This window comes from Salvelinus alpinus, chromosome 1, assembly GCF_045679555.1.
Source record: "Salvelinus alpinus chromosome 1, SLU_Salpinus.1, whole genome shotgun sequence".
Lineage (NCBI taxonomy): Eukaryota > Metazoa > Chordata > Actinopteri > Salmoniformes > Salmonidae > Salvelinus > Salvelinus alpinus.
The window spans coordinates 9871675-9895782 of record NC_092086.1 but is presented as its reverse complement, the minus strand read 5'-3'; the positions used below and the strand labels follow the sequence as shown (position 1 = coordinate 9895782).

The 24108-nt window shown below is 44.0% G+C and overlaps 1 protein-coding gene, 1 non-coding gene and 1 pseudogene across 2 annotated transcripts in view; 1 reads left to right on the top strand and 2 right to left on the bottom strand.

Annotated features, from left to right (window-relative positions):
• Positions 1–16156, top strand: part of LOC139568194 (NLR family CARD domain-containing protein 3-like) — a 39427-nt pseudogene extending 23271 nt beyond the window's left edge.
• LOC139568040 (NLR family CARD domain-containing protein 3-like) overlaps positions 1–24108 on the bottom strand; it is a 282966-nt gene that overhangs the window by 200915 nt on the left and 57943 nt on the right. The window lies entirely within an intron of this gene.
• On the bottom strand, positions 18270–18339 carry trnat-ugu (transfer RNA threonine (anticodon UGU)). The gene has a single exon. It is a non-coding gene; the product is annotated as a tRNA-Thr (tRNA).

Below are 24108 nucleotides of genomic sequence, written 5' to 3'. Positions count from 1 at the left end.
TTGGAGTGGCCATCACAAAGCCCTGGCCTCAATCCTATAGAAAACTTGTGGGCAGAACTGAAAAAGCGTGTGTGAGCAAGGACATCTACAAACTTGCCTCAGTTACACCAGCCCTGTCAGGAGGAATGGGCCAAAATTCACCCACCTTATTTTGGGAAGCTTGTGGAAGGCTACCTGAGACGTTTGACCCAAGTTAAACAATTTAAAGGCAATGTTACCAAATACTAATTGAGTGTATATAAACTTCTGACCCACTGGGAATGTGATGAAAGAAATAAAAGCTCTCTACTATTATTCTGACATTTCACATTCTTAAAATAAAGTTGTGATCCGAACTGACCTGAGACTGAATTTCTACCAGGATTAAATGTCAGGAATTGTGAAAAACTGAGTTTAAATATATTTGGCGAAGGTGTATGCAAACTTCCGACTTCAACTGAAGGTAGGATCTTAATTTGAGTCAGTTTACTACAGCAGGAAAATATTCCTGCAGCAACAGGAAATGTGAATTATGTGAATTATAATTAATGGACTTTGTTGTAGTGGTTGATACATTTCTTGTAAAGAAAACTCATGTCAGAAATCTTTAAGTTACAAACTTCGGAAGCCTTTTTGACCCTCAAATACACTACAAGTTGATATGTTGCTGCTAGTGACATCATCATTTTACATGGTGATAGACAACATTTAGAGACAGAATACAGACAGAAGAGTTTACACAAAGTTTCCCTTACAACATTATACACAACTAGGTAGAGTGAGCATAGAGCTATAAGAGAATGAACAGTGGTTATACACATGTACAGTACAGTGGCTATACAGTTGATATACAGTACAGTGGATATACAGTACAGTGACTATACAGTTGATATACAGTACAGTGGATATACAGTTGATATACAGTACAGTGAATATACAGTTGATATACAGTACAGTGAATATACAGTTGATATACAGTACAGTGGATATACAGTTGATATACAGTACAGTGGATATACAGTTGATATACAGTACAGTGGGTATACAGTTGATATACAGTACAGTGGCTATACAGTTGATATACAGTACAGTGGATATACAGTACAGTGGATATACAGTTGATATACAGTACAGTAGATATACAGTTGATATACAGTGCAGTGGATATACAGTTGATATACAGTACAGTGGATATACAGTACAGTGGATATACAGGAATCCACGGTGATGATGTGTCCGTTCCTGGGCCAGATGACCAGTTGATGAGGGCCACAGCATAGTCCTTTAGTCTCTATGGACCAGATGGCCAGGTGGAGAGGGCCACAGCATAGTCCTTTAGTCTCTATGGGCCAGATGGACAGTTGGTGAGGGCAACAGCATAGTCCTCTAGTCTCTATGGACCAGATGGCCAGGTGGAGAGGGCCACAGCATAGTCCTTTAGTCTCTATGGGCCAGATGGCCAGTTGGTGAGGGCCACATCAAAAAAATTACTTATTTTCCACCACCATTTGCAAATAAATTCATTAAAAATCCTACAATGTGATTTTCTGGATTTATTTTCTAATTTTGTCTGTCATAGTTGAAGTGTACCTCTCTCATCTTTTTAAATGGGAGAACTTGCACAATTGGTGGCTGACTAAATACTTTTTTGCCCCACTGTATATACCTCTCTCTAATGTATATGACTATACCAGGATTCACTTTTGACCATTTGACATCTTTTATTTACTGTTGTTTAGGCTGGTTGAATGAGTTGTCTATGAAAGCTACTTCATCTGCCAGAAAACAGGCAGCTGCACCAGTGACTGTAAGTTATGTGATTTCCTCATATGAAATTAAAAGTATGTTTGTAGCCTACGCAGTTACACAATGGCTGTTGAAACTGTGACACATATTGCTTGTTAACAAATAGATGTGTTGGTATGTAGGAAAGACGGGCAGACTCTCGTAGGTCTAGACTACCTACAAACTATTATAAGGCCATCATCACTTATCATGCTGACAAACCTGATGGTCTCTGTGAACTGATCTGAACAGGTTTAGGCTGGTCATCTATGATATGTAGGTTATATACAGTACATTCTCTGTCCTGCTACTGGTAGGACTATAACATTATGTGAACTGATCTGAACAGGTTTAGACTGGTCATCTATGATATGTAGGCTATAGCCGAGGTATAGACCTCGATCTGCATATCACTAACAACCCACTACTATACATTATAACCTAGTCTACTTTACATAATATAACATCTACATATCACTAACAACCCACTATTATACATTATAACCTAGTCTACTTTACATAATATAACATCTACATATCACTAACAACCCACTACTATACATTATAACCTAGCCTACTTTACATAATATAACATCTACATATCACTAACAACCCACTACTATACATTATAACCTAGTCTACTTTACATAATATAAAATCTCTTACTTGTTGCAAATAAACTTTCTGAATGGATCAATGATTTCCCCCTCAGATCAATCATGTCCGTTTTAGCCCTTCTGTCTACATTCTCAGATACGTTTAGAAAATAACAGATTGAAAGACAATAAATAGCCTACTTTTGATTAATACAAATAATTGTGAGACATGGCCTTGTGTTGCTGTACTGTCTATAACTACCTTAACAAACAGTGACTTATTATTATTATTGACAGTTACCATGGAGAGGAAATGTCACAACTACATGTTCATGAGATTGCATGAAATCACCTGGCTGTTTCGATATGTCTGTTAGTTAAATGGTTTTTTTCTCAAAGAGATAAGTAATACATGAGAACAAGAATTAGTTGTCACTGTGTTAACCACAACCAACATGCTGGATCTCTGTTTAGTTGTCAATGTGTTAATCACAACCAACATGCTGGATCTCTGTTTAGGGGTCAGTGCTCTAAAATGAGTCTCTCTGGGGAGAGAGAGGAGGGGGGCCCGGCCTCTAAAATGAGTCTCTCTGGGGAGAGAGAGGAGGGGGGCCCGGCCTCTAAAATTCATCTCTCTGAGGGACATGACACCAAAGCTAAGAGGTAAGATGATAATTTTATGAATAATTTATAAAGTTTATTTCCAAAATAAATAGCTATCTTAAGATGAATGCACAAACTGTAAATCGTTCTGGATAAGAGCATCTGCTAAATCAGGGGTTCTCAATCCGGGGTCTGTGGAGGTACTGCAGGGGTTCTCAATCCGGGGTCTGTGGAGGTACTGCAGGGGTTCTCAATCCGGGGTCTGTGGAGGTACTGCAGGGGTTCTCAATCCGGGGTCTGTGGAGGTACTGCAGGGGTTCTCAATCCGGGGTCTGTGGAGGTACTGCAGGGGTTCCGCGGCACCCTGACTGTACTCGTTGCAATGTAAGACATTTGATAGAATTTTTACATGACAAAACCACTTTGCCTACTCTTAATTATTGCCTAATATAATGGAATGCATATTGTTTTTACCAATTCTGATCGTTGTTACAAGCAGAATTTGGACAATATTACCGTTATATCAACACACTCTTCACACCCGTTTAACAACTCTAAATATCTTTGGCATAGTAGGCATCAAGTAACTTGCCAATAATGTTGCCTACAACGTTGCATACAATGTTCATTTTCATCAGACACATATTACGCCCTAGATGCCTTCAATTGCCCAATTTATAGCCACGCCCAATTTAGGATTATTATTTAACAATGTGATGTTGCGCTCCAAAGGGAGAACTTGAAATAACATGATGTAGATAATTAAATAATCAAAAGAAAAACATGTTTATTATACACTCTTAGAAAATAAGGTTCCTTATAGAACCAAAAAGGCTTCTATCACTTCCTTAATATATGGAACCACTAAAAGTTATATATATTTTTGGGTTCAGTGAAGAAGAACCTCTAGAGTTCTGATCAACGAAAGGTGAATGTTTTGAGGATGTGAACCCAGCAGCCCTCCAGTGGTCAGATCAATTCTGCCTGTTTTTTCCAGCGCCCTGACCGGGATTTGAACCAGCCACCTTTCAGCCACAGCTCACAGCTCCAACTCCTTAGCCGCTGGGCGAAAACCTGAATTAATCTTCAGAAATAAGCATGAGTTAATCTGCCAAAATGAAGACAAAATGCTATCCAGACATACATAATATATAATATATATATTATACATAATTATTATACATAAATCATTGTCAAAAGCACAACACACACTGTTGCATGTAGGTCTATATTATTTATAGATTGATCATATAGAAATATAAAACATTATTTTTAACTACTACAAAGCAATTACATGTGGCTCAGGAACCACTGACTCGCTGCATTATTCTATAGTATTATCAAGACACCTGCTGTTAACTCTTAACTACTTAGGACAGCTCACGAGGTGTCCTGAATATCTGCTGACTAGGTGGGACTAGAGACTTCATGCATAGCTTTAATTTATACCCATAAGTGTAAAATGTCTTTATTCTCAGCACTTATACGACCAATTTTCTACTCTGAGACACTTTGGCGATATGGGCCCAGATGTCAAAATATTGTTATAAAAAAACTTAGAATGTTTGTTTAACATAATAATAAAAAATGAATATTACTAATGTAACCCGCTGTAAAGACTGGGTTTAGTTGATTGTGTTGCACTGCTCATGTCCGCGTTCTGGAACTGTCCGCGTCCCCGTACAGAACTGTCCGCGTCCCCGTACAGAACTGTCCGCGTCCACGTACGGTGTGGCGCCAAGCATATTGTCCGGTTACGCGCAGAGTTGCTGAGGTGATCTTGGGGAATAACGACAGAGTTCACTACAGTGTTGAGACACCGAAGTTTATTGTTCAATTAGCTTTTTTCTTTACGGTCAGTATGAGTGTAGCCAGATCCTTTTCACTCTCTATCCTTGTTTCATTTTGTGGTTCACCGGATTCGTCATTTTCATCGAGACGAGGTACAGAACGACCAGCTAGCTAGCCAAGCTAGTCGGTACAGCTAGGTAAGCTAGCTAGCTACTATACCAGCAGTATCCTAGTTAACTTAGCTAACAATACATTATTATCTCGTTGACGGATGCTGGCTACCTCTGTCCGGTTCTCCTCTCTTCACTAGATGGACGGTAACTTTAGTGTTTAACCCCTCTGTGTCCAAGGACCAATCTTTTGAATATTATTTTCAGGGCGCCTCAATAGCAGGTATTGAACCCTGGGTAAATAATCACTAGTCAGAACCTCAACCTCAGTAAACATTCATTATAAAAAACATCTTAATATCTGATATTGCGAGTAAACAACCTCGGAATATAAAAGACAAGAGTGCGTCTTCCAGCCCACCAATAAATTACATAATTCAACCCTCCCGGTTAGTAAATTTACCTCAACATGTCCCCGGAGACGGCAGAGTAACGACACCAGCCTTTTAGCGGGCTGACAGGCTGACTACAACGCTCGCGTCGCTAAATGAATTTCGTTATTAAAAATGACACACTGCTCGCACGCGCCAACGAGCGTCTAGAAGTCAGTTCTATTTGTGACGCAGTTCGCGCTGGTTTATAGAAGCAGGTACCCACGTGCCATCTCCTCATTGGTTTATAGAACAGGTACCCACGTGCCATCTCCTCAATGGTTTATAGAAGCAGGTACCCACGTGCCATCTCCTCATTGGTTTATAGAAGCAGGTACCCACGTGCCATCTCATTGGTTTATAGAAGCAGGTACCCACGTGCCATCTCCTCATTGGTTTATAGAAGCAGGTACACATGCCATCTCCTCATTGGTTTATAGAAGCAGGTACACATGCCATCTCCTCATTGGTTTATAGAAGCAGGTACCCACGTGCCATCTCCTCATTGGTTTATAGAACAGGTACCCACGTGCCATCTCCTCAATGGTTTATAGAAGCAGGTACCCACGTGCCATCTCCTCATTGGTTTATAGTAGCAGGTACCCACGTGCCATCTCCTCATTGGTTTATAGAAGCAGGTACCCACGTGCCATCTCCTCATTGGTTTATAGAAGCAGGTACCCACGTTCCATCTCCTCATTTAGCAAAAAAATATAAACATAACTTAACATAAACATAACTTCTTTAATAAACAATAGAAGCTAATTGACGAACATTTCTGAAAATGGATATATAGCTTTTAGGAATGAAACTGTTCTTATGTTTCCCCATCTGAGCTCAGAGTAGATGAGAGATGTAATGTTTGTCTCTGTTGTGTTGAAGTCCAATCAAGCAGGAGAGACCAGCCTCCCCTGTACCCAGCTGTGTGTCCATGAAGAGTGACTGGTCTATGGATCCTCCTATACTGTTCAGAGAGGGAGACTTTTCTACTGAACAAAGGTAAGAAGAACTCATGGGTCATGGTCATTGAGTTAAACAACACTGTCTCTAGTCATTTCTCCTCTCCCATTTTCCCATTTCTATTTGTTGTTTTCATAATCCATAGGCTAATCCTTTTGTCCATTTTCATTAGTCCTAAAACAATATTAAACAAACACAACATTCCCTCCCTGTGTGTGTGTGTGTGTGTGTGTGTGTGTGTGTGTGTGTGTGTGTGTGTGTGTGTGTGTGTGTGTGTGCACTCCCTGGATGAGGAGATGTAATCTCATGTTTTGTCCACAGAAACCAACAGGAGAGATCAGAGTCAGAGATTCTCAGTGGTCAGTCTTCCCAGAGTCATCAAACAGACCTGGCCTCCATATTCAGTGTATGTGGTTCTGTTATGTACATTTGTTTTTGTTTACCGCAAGTAAAGTTGATCTGTCAATCATTCATTAATGTGTTAATGAGAAAGCATTTTGTCTCTTGCTTAACTTATTTACTTTATTTATTTCAGTTGCTTGAAGAGAAAATTATTACATTTGTGAAGAACGAGCTGAAGATGTTCAAGAGGATTCTTAGTCCAGAACTCCCAGAAGGCTTTGAGAGTCAGAAGCAGGATAAGGAAGTGGTGGATGCTGAAGATGAGCAGCAGGAGAGCAGTGCCAGAGAGGGGGCTCTGAAGATCACACTGCACGTCCTGAGGAAAATGAACCAGAAGGAGCTTGCTGACACACTGGAGAAATGTAAGAGCTGTCTGCCTCATGTTGAATGCTGTTTTATAACATTTAAAATCTGTAGCTAAAGTACAGTAAAGTAGCTTTGTAACTCAATGATATTGTAGCAGCCTTAACACAACACCTAGTGACCTCATCAAGTAGCAGCAGGGATGTGTTGTGGGGATTAATTTAGAGAGAGAGAGACAACATTAATAATACCATCAATAATACCAATAATAATATAATCAGTCACACCAGTCTGTAATGCATTATGAAAACATTTACACATTTATACAGTCAGTTAAGAGAAGAAATTATTATAATTTAAAACTTTATAACAGTCCTACAATACTGTAGGCATTAAAACAGACGTAATATTAATATCATCTGTGTTATTTCTTCATTCAGATGAGCTTGCTTTGATTTGCCAACGTGAACTCAAATCTAATCTAAAGAAGAAGTTTCAATGTGTATTTGAGGGGATCGCTAAACAAGGAAACCCAACACTTCTCAATAAGATCTACACAGAGCTCTACATCACAGAGGGTGGAACAGGAGAGGTCAATAATGAACATGAGCTGAGACAGATTGAGACAACAACCAGGAAACAAGCAAGACCAGAGACTGCAATCAAATGTAACGACATCTTCAAACCCTTAACTGGACAAGACAAACTTATCAGAACTGTGATGACAAAGGGAGTCGCTGGCATTGGAAAAACAGTCTCTGTGCAGAAGTTCATTCTGGACTGGGCTGAAGGAAAAGCAAATCAGGATGTCCAATTTGTATTTTCATTCCCTTTTCGGGAGCTGAATTTGATGAAAGAGGCCAAACACACTTTCATTGAACTTCTCAATCACTTCTCAATGGAAACTAAACAATCAAGAATCTCCAACTACGACAAGTACAAAGTTCTGTTCATCTTTGATGGTCTGGATGAGTGCCGACTGCCCCTAGACTTCCAGAAGAACAAGATCTGTTGGGACGTCACAAAGTCAACCTCAGTGGATGTTCTGCTGACAAATCTCATCAAGGGAAATCTGCTTCCCTCTGCTCTCCTCTGGATAACTACCCGACCTGCAGCAGCCAATAAGATCCCTTCAGTGTGTGTTGACCAGGTAACAGAGGTACGAGGGTTCAATGACCCACAGAAGGAGGAGTACTTCAGGAAGAGATTCAGTGATGAGGACCTGGCCAGCAGAATCATCTCACACATAAAGACATCAAGGAGCCTCCACATCATGTGCCACATTCCAGTCTTCTGTTGGATTTCTGCGACAGTCCTTGAACACATGTTGAAACATAAGAGAGAAGAGATGCCCAAGACTCTGACTGAGATGTACACACACCTTGTGGTGTTTCATACCAAACAGAAGAATGAAAAGTATCTTGGGAAAGAAGAGACAGGTCCACACTGGAATAAAGAGAGCATTCTGTCACTGGGAAAACTGGCTTTTCAACAGCTTGTGAATGGCAATCTGATTTTCTATGAAGAAGACCTGAAAGAGGCTGGCATTGATGTCAATGAAGCCTCAGTGTACTCAGGATTGTGCACACAGCTCTTTAAAGAGGAATGTGGTCTGTACCAGAAGAAGGTGTACTGCTTTGTACATCTGAGCATTCAGGAGTTTCTGGCTGCTGTATATGTGTTCCTCTCATTCATCAACAACAATGAGAATCTAATGGCCGAACCACAATCAACGTCCAGGAACCTTTCTTTGCTGTTCAGAGACAAGGCTAAAGTTACTGTCTACAAGAATGCTGTGGATAAATCCTTACAAAGTGAGATGGGAAACCTGGACCTTTTCCTCCGCTTCCTTCTGGGCCTCTCACTGGAGTCCAATCAGAAGCACTTACGAGGTCTACTGACAAAGACAAGAAGCCGCTCACAGACCCATGAAGAAACAGTCAAGTACATCAAGGAGAAGATCAGGGAGAATCCCTCTCCAGAGAGGAGCATCAATCTGTTCCACTGTCTGAATGAACTGAATGACCATTCTCTAGTGGAGGAGATCCAAAGCTTCCTGAGCTCGGGAAGTCTCTCAGAAGACGAACTGTCACCTGCACAGTGGTCAGCTCTGGTCTTTGTGTTGCTGACTTCAGAAAAGGAGCTGGATGTGTTTGACCTGAAGAAATACTCCAGATCAGAGGAAGGTCTTCTGAGGCTGCTGCCAGTGGTCAAAGCCTCCAGAGCTGTTCTGTGAGTAAATAAAATGACATATAAGAACTAATCATCAGGAAGCAATATTCAGTTCAGGGAAAAATATGTATTATAATATGTATGTAATATTATATTGAATAACATGCTGAATCAATGCATTGATGTTTAATTTAGTATAACAAAATATAATATAATATAGTTCTAGAAGACAGAAGACTGTAATGACCATACAATTCTAGGAGACGGAAGATGAATCTTTATGTTGTTTGGGAGAATTAACCAAATGCATCTGCCATTGTCCTTCTACACTACTGGTGTTAAATTAACAGTGTGTTTGTGAAGTCATGATGATCTCTTTGTCAGGCTGTCAGGCTGTGGAGTCACAGAGGAAGGCTGTGCTTCTCTGGTCTCAGCTCTGGAGTCAAACCCCTCACACCTGAGAGAGCTGGATCTGAGTAACAATGACCTGAAGGATTCAGGAGTGAAGCTGCTCTCTGCTGGAGTGGGGAATCCCCACTGTAAACTGGAGACTCTGAGGTCAGTATTCCTGTAGTTGGTCAACAAGTGATAACTGTTCACCAGATCCACATGTGTTTACCAGACACACATAGTCCACAACATATGTGTTTGGACAGTAAAGCTTACCGTTTTACATTTGGTGTTATGCCCCAGCATGTTGGATTTGAGATATAATGTTTCGTATTAGATGACAGTACAGAATGTCACCGTTCACATACATATTAATGTATATACAGTGGCTTGCAAAAGTTTTCACCCCCTTGGTATTTTTCCTATTTTGTTGCCTAAAAACCTGTAATTAAAATAGATGTTTTGGGGGTTTGTATCAGTTGATTTACACAACATGCCTACCACTTTGAAGATGCAAAATATTTTTTATTGTTAAACAACCAATAAATAAAAAAGAAAATAATTTTAGTGTACATAACTATTCACCCCCCCAAAGTCAATACTTTGTAGAGACTCCTTTTACAAGAATTACAGCTGTAAGTCTTTTGGGGTATGTCTCTATAAGCTTGGCACATTTAGCCACTGGGATGTTTGACCAGTTTTCAAGGCAAAACTGCTCCAGCTCCTTCAAGTTGGATGGGCTCCGCTGGTGTACCGCAATCTGAAAGTCATTCCACAGATTCTCAATTGGATTGAGGTCTATGCTTTGACTTGACCAGTACAAGACATTTACATTTTTCCCTTTTAACCACTCGAGTGTTGCTTTAGCAGTCTCAAAATCTCTGGAAGACTGAAACAGGTTTCCCTCCATAATATCCCTGTATTTAGCGCCATCCATCATTCCTTCAATTCTAACCAGTTCCCCAGTCCCTGCCGATGAAAAACATCCCCACAGCATGATGCTGCCACCACCATGCTTCACTGTGGGGATGGTGTTCTCGGGGTGATGAGAGGTGTTGGGTCTGCGCCAGACATAGCGTTTCCCTTGATGGCCATAAAGCTCAATTTTAGTATCATCTGACCAGAGTACCTTCTTCCATATGTTTGGGGAGTCTCCCACATGCCTTTTGGCGAACGCCAAACGTGTTTGCTTATTTTTTTTTTAAAGCAATGTATTTCTTTCTGGCCACACTTCCGTAAAGCCCAGCTCTGTGTAGTGTACGGCTTAAAGTGGTCCTATGGACAGATACTCCAATCTCTGCTGTGGAGCTTTGCAGCTCCTTCAGGGTTATCTTTGGTCTCTTTGTTGCCTCTCTGATTAATGCCCTCCTTGCCTGGTTCATGAGTTTTCCCTCTCTTGGCAGGTTTGTTGTGGTGCCATATTCTTTCAATTTTTTTAATAATTGATTTAATGGTGCTCCATGGGATTTTCAAAGTTTCAGATATTTTTTTATAACCCAACCCTGATCTGTACTTCTCCTCAACTTTGTCCCTGACCTTGGAGAGCTCCTTGATCTTCATGGTGCCGCTTGCTTGGTGGTGTCCCTTGCTTAGTGGTGTTGTAGACTCTGGGGCCTTGCAGAACAGGTGTATATATACTGAGATCATGTGACAGATCATGTCACACTTAGATTGCACACAGGTGGACTTTATTTAACTAATTATGTGACTTCTGAAGGTAATTGGTTGCACCAGATATTATTTAGGGGCTTCATAGCAAAGGGGGTGAATACATATGAACGCACCAGTTTTCTGTTTTTAATTTAATTTTTTTAAATTTCTCTTGACCAATTTGGACTATTTTGTGTTTGTCCATTACATGAAATCCAAATATAATCTATTTAAATGACATGTTGTAATGAAACAAAATAGGAACAACACCAAGGGGGATGAATACCTCTGCAAGGCACCGTAGTCTCCCATTTGAAGAAGTCTTCATTATTTGGACATATTCACATATATTGGTAATGGTGAGAGGTTAGCATGTTTTGTTGTAGCCTCTGTTATTGGTAATGGTGAGAGGTTAGCATGTTTTGTTGTAGCCTCTGTTATTGGTAATGGTGAGATGTTAGCATGTTTTGTTGTAGCCTCTGTTATTGGTAATGGTGAGAGGTTAGCATGTTTTGTTGTAGCCTCTGTTATTGGTAATGGTGAGAGGTTAGCATGTTTTGTTGTAGCCTCTGTTATTGGTAATGGTGAGAGGTTAGCATGTTTTGTTGTAGCCTCTGTTATTGGTAATGGTGAGAGGTTAGCATGTTTTGTTGAAGTCTCTGGTATTGGTAATGGTGAGAGGTTAGCATGTTTTGTTGTAGCCTATGTAACTTTCTCACTCATTATTATTCATGAATTATTCATGATTTGTATTAATCAAGGCATCATCAGGATTAATTTAGTAGTGTTTAGAAACATGGTATCTACTCACTTATAAAGAAAATGACTCCAGTTATCATCCACCATTGAGTTTCTATTGGGCAAAACACAACCAAAACAAACTGCAAATGTGTCAATGTCACCTCATATGAAACATTTGATCTGAAATCCAAAATGTTGGAGTATAGAGCCACATTTAAAATGTTAGCTTCACTGTCAAAATAGATATGGTGTGGACTGTATACTCAATACAATCTAAATCTGATACCTCACTGTCTGTCTTTTGACTGATACTGCTTTTTAAACTGGTCTGGTCAGTCTACTCAAATATTTGTACTATACATGTTTCTATCTACAAGCAACACTTTGATAATTTGTCATTTCTAATAATGATACATTCATTCATTTATGAATAGATATGACAGGTTTCAGGACACTGTTGTATCTGAACATGTTGAAAAAATATACTGCCACTATTTTCACCACCAAAGAATAACAGTGTGATTTTAATATGATTTGACTCTTTGTCAGGCTGTCAGGCTGTCTAGTCACAGAGGAAGGCTGTGCTTCTCTGGTCTCAGCTCTGAGGTCAAACCCCTCACACCTGAGAGAGCTGGATCTGAGTAACAATGACCTGAAGGATTCAGGAGTGAAGCTGCTCTCTGCTGGACTGGGGAATCCCCACTGTAAACTGGAGACTCTGAGGTCAGTATTCCTGTAGTTGGTCAACAAGTGATAACTATTCAGCAGATCCACATGTGTTTACCAGACACACATAGTCCACACCATATGTGTTTGGACAGTGAAGCTTACAGTTTTAAATTTGGGGCTATGCTCCAGCATTTTGGATTTGAGATAGAATGTTTCATATTAGGTGACAGTACAGAATGTCACCTTCTATTTGAGGGAATTCATACATACATTTTACCGTTTAGATATGAATAGTGAATAATGATGAATAACAAAGTTATAGAGGCACAAATATCAGTATAAATGCTAATCTCCCCTGTTATTGGTAATGGTGAGAGGTTAGCATGTTTTGTTGTGGCCTCTGTTATTGGTAATGGTGAGAGGTTAGCATGTTTTGTTGTAGTCTCTGTTATTGGTAATGGTGAGAGGTTAGCATGTTTTGTTGTAGCCTCTGTTATTGGTAATGGTGAGAGGTTAGCATTTTATGTTGTAGCCTCTGTTATTGGTAATGGTGAGAGGTTAGCATGTTTTGTTGTAGCCTCTGGTATTGGTAATGGTGAGAGGTTAGCATGTTTTGTTGTAGCCTCTGTTATTGGTAATGGTGAGAGGTTAGCATGTTTTGTTGTAGCCTCTGTTATTGGTAATGGTGAGAGGTTAGCATGTTTTGATGTAGCCTCTAACTTTCTCACTCATCATTATTCATGATTATTTCATGATTTGTCTTAATCATGGCATCATCAGGATTAATCTAGTAGTGTTTAGAAACATGTTATCTACTCACTTATAAAGAAAAATTCTCCAGTCATCATCCACCATTTTAATATTGGGCAAAACACAACCAAAACAAACTGAACAAGTTTGAGTCACAAGCTTGATGTTGTCATTGCGTTCAAGGAATATAGGACCAAATACTAAACTTTTGACTACTTTAATACTGTCACGTTCCTGACCTGTTTTTCCTTTTTCTTGTATTTATTTAGTTGGTCAGGGTGGGTTGTCGATGTGTTATTTTCTGTGTTCGGCCGGGTATGATTCTCAATCAGAGACAGCTGTCAATCGTTGTCCCTGATTGAGAATCATACTTAGGCAGCCTGGGATTCACGTGTGTTTTGTGGGTGTTTGTCTTCCGTGTCTGTATGTATGTTCGTACCACACGGGACTGTAGCGTTGGTTTGTAGTCTGTACCTGTTCGTGCGCTCTTCGTGTATTTGTAAGTTCTCATGTTTTAGGTCAGTCTACGTCGTTTATTTGTTTTGTAGTTTGTTAAAGAGTTTTCGTGTTTCGTCGTTTCTGTTAATAAATATTCATTATGTCTTCACAACCCGCTGCATTTTGGTCTGATCCCTCTTCAGTGTACAGCTGTTTGGGTCTAGAGTGTCTCCCCCTCTTCAGACGAAGAGGAGGAGAGAAACCGTTACAAATACACTATGAGCTAATTGGTCAGAATACTTATGACTTCTTCAAATAGAGGGACTAGATACATAAAGTGCTTTCATTTCTAAATGGTGAAACAGATTTGTATTGAAATACCCTCAAATAAAATGTGACATTATATCCTGTCACCTCATATGAAACATTTGATCTGAAATCCAAAATGCTGGATTATAGAGCCACATTTAAAATGTTAGCTTCACTGTCAAAATAGATATGGTGTGGACTGTATACTCAATACAATCTAAATCTGATACCTCACTGTCTGTCTTTTGACTGATACTGCTTTTTAAACTGGTCTGGTCAGTCTACTCAAATATTTGTACTATACATTTTTCTATCTACAAGCAATAGTTTGATAATTTGTCATTTCTAATAATGATACATTCATTCATTTATGAATAGATATGGCAGGTTTCAGGACAATGTTGTATCTGAACATGTTGAAAAAATATACTGCCACTATTTTCACCACCAAAGAATAGCAGTGTGATTTTAATATGATGTGACTCTTTGCAGGCTGTCTAGTCACTGTCTAGTCACAGAAGGCTGTGCTTCTCTGGTCTCAGCTCTGAGGTCAAACCCAACACATTATTAGTGCACAGGTTACAGTGTAAGCAGGGAAAGCTAAGCGTAACATTTTAATACAACCTGTCTGTCATTGTATTTCTTCTGTGTTGGCAGACTCACTGGCTGTAAACTCACAGACACATCCTGTAAAGTGTTGGACTCAGTTCTCAGTTCCAACCCCTCACACCTGAGAGAGCTGGACCTGAGTAACAATGACCTGAAAGATTCAGAAGTGAAGCTGCTCTCTGCTGGACTGGGGAATCCCCACTGTAAACTGGAGACTCTGAGGTCAGTATTCCTGTAGTTGGTCAACAAGTGATAACTGTTCACCAGATCCACATGTGTTTACCAGACACACATAGTCCACACCATATGTGTTTGGACAGTGAAGCTTACAGTTTTACATTTGGTGCTATGCTCCAGCATTTTGGATTTGAGATAGAACGTTTCATAGTAGGTGACAGTACAGAATGTTACCTTTTTCAACCAGGATCTCAGCGATCACTGCCTCATTGCCTGCTTCCGTTATGGGTCCGCTGTCAAATGTACAAAAAAAGATTTGCAACTTTTCAGGGAAGTTAGGAACTAATATAAACAGTCAGTTAGGAAAGCTAAGGCTAGCTATTTTAATCAGAAATGTGCATCCTGGAGCACTAATTCCAAAAGGTTTTGGGACACTGTAAAGTCCATGGAGAATAAGAGCACCTCCTCCCAGCTTCCCACTGCACTGAGGCTAGGAAACACTGCCACCACCAATAAATCCACGATAATCGAGAATTTCAACAATGTTACGCCCGTCGTTTGAATGAGGAAACCAAGGTGCAGCGTGGTAGGCGAACATCTTATTTTATTAAAATGAACACCAAAATACAAAACGAACGTCAAGTTCTGCAGACTACACAGTAACTATACAAAATCAAGATCCCACAAACTAAGGTGGTAAAAGGATTTGAGTCCCTGGCAGCGTAGTGTGTTACTGATGGTAGGCTTTGTTACTTTGGTCCCAGCTCTCTGCAGGATTTGAGTCCCTGGCAGCGTAGTGTGTTACTGATGGTAGGCTTTGTTACTTTGGTCCCAGCTCTCTGCAGGTCATTCACTAGGTCCCCCCGTGTGGTTCTGGGATTTTTGCTCACCGTTCTTGTGATCATTTTGACCCCACGGGGTGAGATCTTGCGTGGAGCCCCAGATCGAGGGAGATTATCAGTGGTCTTGTATGTCTTCCATTTCCTAATAATTGCTCCCACAGTTGATTTCTTCAAACCAAGCTGCTTACCTATTGCAGATTCAGTCTTCCCAGCCTGGTGCAGGTCTACAATTTTGTTTCTGGTGTCCTTTGACAGCTCTTTGGTCTTGGCCATAGTGGAGTTTGGAGTGTGACTGTTTGAGGTTGTGGACAGGTGTCTTTTATACTGATAACAAGTTCAAACAGGTGCCATTAATACAGGTAATGAGTGGAGGACAGAGGAGCCTCTTAAAGAAGAAGTTACAGGTCTGTGAGAGCCAGAAATCTTGCTTGTTTGTAGGTGACCAAATACTTATTTTCCACCATAATTTGCAAATAAATTCATAAAAAATCCTACAATGAGATTTTCTGGATTTCTTTTCTCATTTTGTCTGTCATAGTTGAAGTGTACCTATGATGAAAATTACAGGCCTCTCATCATTTTAAGTGGGGGAACTTGCACAATTGGTGGTTGACTAAATACTTTTTTGCCCCACTGTATATCCACAAAATGTTCCTCCCTCATGAAGCCATCTATTTTGTTAAGTGCACCAGTCCCTCCTGCAGCAAAGCACCCCCACAACATGATGTTGCCATCCCCGTGCTTCAAGGTTGGGATGGTGTTCTTCGACTTGCAAACCTCCCCCTTTATCCTCCAAACATAACGATGGCCGTTATGGCCAAACAGTTCTATATTTGTTTCCTCAGACCAGAGGACATTTGTTTCGTCAGACCAGAGGACATTTCTCCAAAAAGTATGATCTTTCTCCCCATGTGCAGTTGCAAACCGTAGTCTGGCTTTTTTCTGGCGGTTCTGGAGCAGTGGCTTCTTCCTTGCTGAGTGGCCATTCAGGTTATGTCGATATAGCAGTCGTTTTACTGTGGACATAGATACTTTTGTACCTGTTTCCTCCAGCATCTTCACGAGGTCCTTTGCTGTTGTTCTGGGATTGATTTGCACTTTTCTCATCAAAGTACGTTCATCTCTAGGGGACAGAACGCGTCTCCTTGTCAGAGCTGCTAGGAGTACTTGGTGGAGGAGTCAAGCGCAGAGAGCAGGGATTCAAGAAAGTGGATTTATTTTCCAGTTGACAGGGAAAAACGATCATGCCCTAAACACACGGGCGAATGAAAAAACGAGTCCAAAAACACAGGACTAAACTGTCCAGAAAAAATAATAAATCCACATACCAATCCAACACCAAATAACAGAGAAACAAGCCAGCACAAAAGCCAGCGGGCTTACTGCCCTTAAATAGCCTACCCACAAAACTAAACTCAAAACAGGTGCACCCAATCAGCCCAAACTAACAGAAACAAAAAGAAAAGAATCGATGGCAGCTAGTAGGCCGGTGACGACGACCGCCGAGCGCCGCCCGAACAGGAAGAGGCACCATCTTCGGCGGGATTTGTGACAGTACCCCCCCTCTAGCGCGCCGACCCCGGCCTCGAGGGCGACCCGGAGGGCGAGGCGCAGGACAATCCGGGTGGCGACAGTGGAAATCAACCAAGAGGGAAGGATCTAAAATGTCTCTCCCCGGTACCCAGCACCTCTCCTCCGGACCGTACCCCTCCCAGTCAACGAGGTACTGCAGGCCCCTCACCCGGCGTCTCGAGTCCAGAATAGCTCGTACTGTGTACGCCGGGGACCCCTCGATATCCAGAGGGGGCGGAGGGACCTCTGGTACCTCACCTTCCTGAAGGGGACCAGCTACTACCGGCCTGAGGAGAGACACATGAAACGAGGGGTTAATGCGATAGTAAGAATGGAGTTGCAATCTACAACACACCTCGTTTATCCTCCTCAGGACTTTAAATGGCCCCACACACTGCGGCCCCAGCTTCCGGCAGGGCAGGCGGAGGGGCAGGTTTCGGGTCGAGAGCCAGACCCTGTCCCCTGGTGCGAACACAGGGGCCTCACTGCGGTGGCGGTCAGCGCTCTTCTTCTGCCGTTCACTGGCCTGCCTGAGAGAGTCCTGGACTGCCCGCCAGGTCTCCCTAGAGCGCTGTACCCACTCCTCCACCGCAGGAGCTTCGGTCTGGCTCTGATGCCACGGAGCCAGGACCGGCTGGTACCCCAGTACGCATTGCGGCATGGCGACATGTTAGTTGAGGAGTGGCGGAGTGAGTTCTGGACCAACTCTGCCCACGGGACGTACCTCGCCCATTCTCCTGGCCGGTCCTGGCAATACGAACACAGAAACCTACCCACTTCATGGTTCACTATTTCCACCTGCCCATTACTTTCGGGGTGATACCCAGGGGTAAGGCTGACCGAGACCCCCAGACGCTCCATAAACGCCCTCCACACCCGGGACGTGAACTGGGGCCCTCGATCAGATACATTTACATTACGTTTAAGTCATTTAGCAGACGCTCTTATCCAGAGCGACTTACAAGTACATACATTCATAGATTTTTGTACTGGCCCCCCGTGGGAATCGAACCCACAACCCTGGCGTTACAAGCGCCATGCTCTACCAACTGAGCCACACGATGTCCTCCGGCACCCCGTAGTGCCGGAAGACGTGGGTAAATAGAGCCTCCGCAGTCTGTAGGGCCGTAGGGAGACCAGGCAATGGAAGGGGACGACAGGACTTAGAAAACCGATCCACAACGACCAGAACGGTAGTGTTCCCCTGAGACGGGGGAAGATCAGTCAGGAAATCTACCGATAGATGAGACCATGGCCGTTGTGGAACCGGGAGGGGTTGTAACTTCCCTCTCGGCAGGTGCCTAGGAGCCTTACTCTGTGCGCATACCGAGCAGGAGGAGACATAGAGTCTCACGTCCTTAGCCAAGGTGGGCCACCAGTATTTTCCCCTAAGACCCCGCACTGTCCTCTCAATCCCCGGATGACCCGAAGAAGGTAGTGTATGAGCCCACCGAATCAATCGATCACGAACACCAAGCGGTACGTACCTAAGGCCAGTCGGACACTGGGACGGCACAGGTTCTACCCTCAACGCCCGCTCGATGTCCGCGTCCACCTCCCATACCACCGGGGCCACCAGACAAGAGGCTGGAAGGATGGGAGTCGGATCGATGGGCCGGTCATCCGTGTCATAGAGACGAGACAGCGCGTCGGCCTTAGTGTTGAGGGAACCTGGTCGGTAAGAGATCGTAAATCTAAAACGAGTAAAGAACATGGCCCACCTAGCTTGACGCGGATTCGGTCTCTTCGCCTCTCGGATATACTCCAGATTGTGGTGGTCAGCCCAGATGAGGAAAGGGTATTTAGCCCCCTCAAGCCAGTGTCTACACACCTTCAGGGCTTTTACCATAGCTAGTAACTCCCGGTCCCCCACATCATAGTTCCGCTCCGCCGGACCCAGCTTCTTAGAAAAGAAAGCACAGGAACGGAGCTTCGGTGACGTGCCCGAGCGCTGTGATAGCACGGCTCCAACACCAGCCTCGGACGCATCCACCTCCACTATGAACGCTAATGAAGGGTCCGGATGCGCCAACACGGGAGCCTCAGTAAACCGTGCCTTCAACTGGTTGAAGGCTCCATCTGCCTCGGCCGACCACCGTAGACGCACCGGCCCCCCCTTCAGCAGTGAGGTATTGGGCGCCGCCACTTGGCCAAAACCCCGGATAAACCTCCGGTAGTAATTGGCAAACCCTAAAAACCGCTGCACCTCCGTTACCGTGGTCGGAGTCGGCCAATTACGCACGGCGTTAACGCGGTCACACGCCATCACCACCCCCGAGGTGGAAATGCGATAACCCAGGAAGGAAACGGCTGGTTTGGAGAACACACATTTCTCAGCCTTGACGTATAGGTCATGCTCCAGCAGTCGCCCAAGCACCCTGCGCACCAGGGAGACATGCGCGGCGCGTGTGGCAGAATAGATCACGATGTCATCAATATATACTACCACACCCTGCCCCTGCAAGTCCCTGAGAATCTCATCTACAAAGGATTGGAAGACTGCTGGAGCATTCTTCAACCCATACGGCATGACGAGGTACTCATAGTGGCCTGATGTGGTACTAAACGCTGTTTTCCACTCGTCTCCTCCCCGAATACGCACCAGATTATACGCGCTCCTGAGGTCCAGTTTTGTGAAAAAACGCGCTCCGTGGAATGATTCCATCGCCGTAGCGATGAGAGGTAGTGGATAACTAAATCCCACTGTGATTGAATTTAGACCTCGATAATCAATGCACGGACGCAGTCCTCCCTCCTTTTTTCTCACAAAAAAGAAACTCGAGGAGGCGGGTGACATGGAGGGCCGAATGAACCCTTGTCCCAGAGCTTCCGTGACATATGTCTCCATAGCCAACGTCTCCTCCTGTGACAATGGGTACACGTGACTCCTGGGAAGTGCAGCGCTCTCCTGGAGGTTTATCACGCAATCCCACCGTCGATGAGGTGGTAATTTGGTCGCTTCTTTCTTACTAAAAGCGATAGCCAAATCGGCATATTCTGGGTGAATGCGCACAGTGGAAACCTGGTCTGGACTCTCCACCGACGTGGCACCGATGGAAACTCCCACACACCTACCTGAACACTCATCTGACCACCCCTGAAGAGCTCCCTGTCTCCAGGAAATGAGGGGATTGTGAATGGCTAGCCAGGGAACCCCCAACACTACTGGAAACCCAGGTGAATCAATAAGGTAAAAACTGATCTGCTCCCTATGATCCCCCTGGGTTACCATGTCCAGCGGAATTGTGGCCTCCCTGACCAGCCCTGACCCTAACGGTCGGCTATCTAGGGAGTGCACGGGAAAAGGTGGGTCTATCTGCACCAGCGGAATACCCAACTTACGGGCGAGTCCGCGATCCATAAAACTCCCAGCTGTGCCTGAGTTGACTAGCGCCTTATGCTGAAGAGAGGGGAAAAACGCAGGGGGAAAAATCACCAAAAACATGTGACCAACAGGGAGCTCTGGGTGAGTCTTGTGCCTACTCACCTGGGGTGGCCGAGGAGTATTCCGCCTGCCATCCCGACTCCCAGATGGCCTCCTCCAGCACCGGTCCGAAGTGTGTCCTCTCCGGCCACAGTAGGTGCAAGAGGAGCCACCTCCTCTGGTCCCCCTAGATGCAGCTCCTCCCAACTCCATCGGAGTTGGAGCGGGAGGGCTGGGAGGTGGAATGGACAGGACCCCCTCTGAACGCCCGCGGGCAGCTAGCAGGTTATCTAGTCGGATCGACATGTCTATCAGTTCATCGAGGGAGAGTGTGGTGTCCCGACAAGCTAGCTCCCGGCGGACGTCCTCCCGGAGGCTGCAACGGTAATGGTCTATTAAGGCCCTGTCATTCCACCCCGCACCAGCAGCCAAGGTCCGGAACTCTAAAGCGAAATCCTGGGCGCTCCTCGTCTCCTGTCTGAGGTGGAACAGACGCTCACCCGCCGGTCGGCCCTCCGGTGGGTGGTCGAACACCGCTCGAAACCGGCGGGTGAACTCCGAGTAGTGGTCCCGAGCCGAGTCTGGGCTGTTCCAGACTGCGTTGGCCCAGTCCAGGGCCCTACCCGACAAACAGGAGACAAGGAGGCTTACACTCTCCTCACCCGAGGGAGTCGGACGCACGGTAGCCAGGTAGAGCTCAAGCTGGAGCAGAAATCCCTGGCAACCAGCCGCTGCTCCATCGTACTCCCTCGGGGGGTGAGACGCAATGTGCTGGTCCCAGCCGATGACACTGTAGGAGTGGGTTGTGTCGTCTGCAGGGGAGCTGAAGGGGGCGTCGGGAGACCACTCCTCTCCCATCGTTCCATCCTCTCCATCATCTGGTCCATCGCTGACCCGATACGATGAAGGACAGCTGTATGATGATGGACCGCTCCTCCATAGTTGGGAGAGGGGTGGTCGCTGCTTCTGCTGACTCCATATGAGGTGCGGGCTTCTGTCAGAGCTGCTAGGAGTACTGGGTGGAGGAGTCAAGCGCAGAGAGCAGGGATTCAAGAAAGTGGATTTATTTTCCAGTTATTTTCCAGAAAAACGATCATGCCCTAAACACACGGGCGCATGAAAAAACGAGTCCAAAAACACAGGACTAAACTGTCCAGAAAAAATTATAAATCCACATACCAATCCAACACCAAATAACAGAGAAACAAGCCCGCACAAAAGCCAGTGGGCTTACTGCCCTTAAATAGCCTACCCACAAAACTAAACTCAAAACAGGTGCACCCAATCAGCCCAAACTAACAAAAACAAAAAGAAAAGAATCGATGGCAGCTAGTAGGCCGGTGACGACGAGCGCCGAGCGCCGCCCGAACAGGAAGAGGCACCATCTTCGGCGGGATTCGTGACACTCCTTTCAGAGCGGTATGACGGCTGTGTGGTCCCATGATGTTTATACTTGCGTACTATTGTTTGTACAGATGAACGTGGTACCTTCAGGCGTTTGGAAATTGCTCCCAAGGATGAACCAGACTTGTGGAGGTCTACAATTTGTTATTTGAGGTCATGGCTGATTTCTTTTGATTTTCCCATGACATCAAGCAAAGAGGCACTGGGTTTGAAGGTAGGCCTTGAAATACATCCACAGGTACACCTCCAATTGACTCAAATTATGTCAATTAGCCTATCAAAAGCTTCTAAAGCCATGACATAATTTTCTGAGAATTTTCAAAGCTGTTTAAAGGTCAACTTATTGTACAGTCAACTTATTGTATGTAAACTTCTGACAATTGTGATACAGGGAATTATAAGTGAAATAATCTGTCTGTAAAAAATTGTTGGAAAAATTACTTGTGTCATGCACGATGTCCTAACCGACTTGCCAAAACTATAGTTTGTTAATGTAACAGTATAACTTTACGTCCGCCCCCTCGCTCGAACCAGGGACCCTCTGCACACAGACAACCACAGTCACCCACGAAGCATTGTTACCCATCGCTCCACAAAAGCCGCGGCCCTTGCAGAGCAAGGGGAACCACTACTTCAAGGTCTCAAAGCGAGTGACGTCACCGACTGAAAGGCTATTAGCGCGCACCATCGCTAACTAGCTAGCCATTTCACATCCGTTACACTAACAAGAAATGTGTGGAGTGGTAGAAAAACGAGTTTTAATGACTCCAACCTAAGTGTATGTAAACTTCTGACTTCAACTGTATATCCATCCTGCCCTGCTTATCTAAAGTCTTCGAAAGCCAAGTTAATAAACAGATCACTGACCATTTTGAATCCGACTGTACCTTCTCCGCTGTGCAATCCGGTTTCCGAGCTGGTCACTGGGGCACTTCAGCCACGCTCAAGGTCCTAAACGAAATCATAACCGCCATTGATAAAATACAGTACTGTGCAGCCGTCTTCATCAACCTGGCCAAGGCTTTCGTCTCTGTCAATCACCGTATTCTTATCTGCAGACTCAACAGCCTTAGTTTCTCAATTGACTGCCTCGCCTGGTTCACTAACTACTTCTCAGATAGAGTTCAGTGTGTCAAATCGGAAGGCCTGCTGTCCGGACCTCTGGCAGTCTCTTTGGGGGTGCCACAGGGTTCAAATCTCTGACCAACACTTTTCTCTGTATATATCAACGATGTTGCTCTTGCTGCTGGAGATTCTTTGATCCACCTCTATGCAGACGACACCATTCTGTATACATCTGGCCCTTCTTTGGACACTGTGTTAACAAACCTCCAAACAAGCTTCAATGCCATACAGCTCTCCTTCCGTGGCGTCCAACTGCTCTTAAATGCAAGTTAAACTAAATGCATACTCTTCAACCGATTGCTGCCCGCTAGACTGTAAACTCTCCTTCCAGACTCATATTAAGCATCTCCAATCCAAAATGAAATCTAGAATTGGCTTCCTATTTCGCAACAAAGCCTCCTTCACTCATGCTGCCAAACATACCCTCGTAAACTGACTATCCTACCAATCCTTGACTTTAGTGATGTCATTTACAAAATAGGCTCCAACACTCTACTAAAATTATATGCAGTCTTTCACAGTGCCATCCGTTTTGTCATCAAAGCCCCATATACTACCCACCACTGCGACCTGTATGCTTTCGTTGGCTGGTCCTTGCCACGTATTCGTCGCCAAACCCACTCAGTTCAGTTCATCTATAAGTCTTTGCTACGTAAAGCCCAAGCCTTATCTCAGCTCACTGGTCACCATAGTAACACCCACCCGTAGCACACGCTCCAGCAGGTATATTTCACTGGTCACCCCCAAAGCCAACACCTCATTTGGCTGCCTTTCCTTCCAGTTCTCTGCTGCCTGTGACTGGAACGAATTGCAAAAATCACTGAAGCTGGAGACATATAATTCCCTCATTAACTTCAAACATCAACTATCTGAGCA